Raw genomic sequence first — 2,178 nt, 5'->3', positions numbered from 1 at the left:
GAACTCGCATCTGGCTCCGTATGGCCCCTTTTTCCCTTGAGGGCTTCACCCCATCGCGGCATAAACTGGTCCATGTCGGTCTTCTTCAACTGTAGGATTTCATCATCTGAACTTGGGAGCTCGGTTTCTGCCTTCACCTCTTCAAACGTGACAATGGCCTCCAGCAGCTTTATGGGAAAGTCCGCAGCCCGCGAGTTCAAACTCAACTCCGTTTGAGCGCTTGTTCCCTTCAGGGTGTCACCCCGTCTGAGCATAACCTTTGCCATGTCAACCTGTTGTGAGGATATACAGACCGCTCTCCCTTGCTGACGATTATCTTCCTGAACTGCTTCTGACTTGACTTCATTTGCTATAAGATTTGCATTCTGCTCGGCTTCGTCTTCTTCTTCTTCGTTTTCTTCTTCTTCTTCTTCTTCTTCTTCTTCTTCTTCTTCTTCTCCGTTTTCTTCCTCTTCTTCTTCTTCTTCTTCTTCTTCTTCTTCTTCTTCTTCTTCTTCTTCTTCTTCTTCTTCTTCTTCTTCTTCTTCTTCTTCTTCTTCTTCTTCTCCGTTTTCTTCCTGACTTCTGGCCGTTCGTTTATTCTCTCGGCTCAAGGAGTCTTCAAAGATGTTAGCGTGGAATATGGCCATTCGTTTATCCTCCCGGCTCAAGGAGTCTTCACCTTGTGATCTGGCCATTCGTTTATCCTCCCGGCTCAAGGAGTCTTCATAACTAAATGGATCATGCGAGTACGAAATCGACTGCATGCCATAGGGGGGAAAAACTGCTTGGGGGTGGGCTAAAATTGCCTCATCCACGACATTGCATTGTTCCAGGATCACTCCATCTGATAATAGATGTGACTCTGAGGTCGTCTTTTCTTCAGCACATTCTTCTATCAAGACGTCATGAAACAAATAACTAGGCCCAAAGGCCACTGGTAAGCATACTGGAGGTTGGATGGCCACGGTTTCCTTTATACTCGCCCATGCCACCACGAGTTCTTCAGGCTGCTCTTCTATCTCTGAATCCGACCCAGAGGTCGCTTGCCATTCTTCATATTCTTCTATGAGCACTCCATCTACCATGTAACTGGGCATACTGGCCCCTTGTATGTATGTTGGAGGCTTCTGGGCCACGGTTTCGTTTATACTCGCCCGTGCCGCTACGAGTTCTTCATACTGATTCTGCATATCTGACTCACTGCCCACAACTGATTGATCTGGACCCAATGGTTGCTCAAACTGTGGCTGCATACTACTGAGCTGTACCTGGACAGTATCCTGAGTTTGTTGAATGTGTACTACCAGCGCTTGCTTCATCCTTTCTACCATTTGAGGTAGCATTATCTGTTGTTCGGGAGTCAGTTGGCCCTGTGATATCATCTGTTCGGCCATGGCTATGGTGCTTTCTGCTGCAGACAAACAATCTGGATTATTCAATATATGTTCTGCATCGCTAGCACTTTCTGACTCGTATTCACTATCCGAGGAGTAGCCTTCAACATCTTCTGTAAGCTGGCATACTGGGATTATATCAATTTGCATTTTCTCATCTGGCATACCTCCCTGTGCAATGATTTCACCATACTCTTCTGTCATGAAGATTTGCAATTTTCGCTCCACCATCACGAGGTCGAATGACAGGTTTTTCTTGTGTTCCTCAGACCACTCGATTATGTTATAATTGACTTCTTCAAGCTTGATTTTGAGATGTATCTGCTGTTGCTTAACAAGCTTCAACTGAGTGTCTAGGTTTACTTCTTCATGCTTCGAAAAAGGATAACCACCTTGCAGCCACTTTACTTTTGTGGCCCAGAGAACTCTTCTGTCATATTCAAACTCAAACCATTGGGCCAAAATTTTGTATTTTTCGGCATAAAAATCTTCAATTCGCCGTTTTTCGGCCTCAAAATCAGTTTTTTCGGCTTCTTTCTGCTCAATTCGCCGTTTTTCGGCCTGAAAATCAGTTTTTTCCACTTCTTTCTGCTCGTTTTCCATTTTTTTCGCATAAATATCCTGATTTTGCCGTTTTTTGGCCTCATTTTTGGACCAGTGAGTCAAAATCTTGTGTTTTTCAGCATAAAACTGCTCATTTTGCAGTTTTTCGGCCTCTTTTTCAGGCCTATCCACACTTTTGTGCTCATTTTTTACTTTTCCAGCACCTTTCTTCTTTTTACCCATCCTACTTTGCCCAGGC

This window comes from Lygodium microphyllum, unplaced genomic scaffold (genome assembly GCF_053477565.2).
Source record: "Lygodium microphyllum isolate KBCC unplaced genomic scaffold, Lygodium_microphyllum_v1.1.10 scaffold_152, whole genome shotgun sequence".
Taxonomy (NCBI): Eukaryota; Viridiplantae; Streptophyta; class Polypodiopsida; order Schizaeales; family Lygodiaceae; genus Lygodium; species Lygodium microphyllum.
This window is presented reverse-complemented; position numbering follows the sequence as displayed.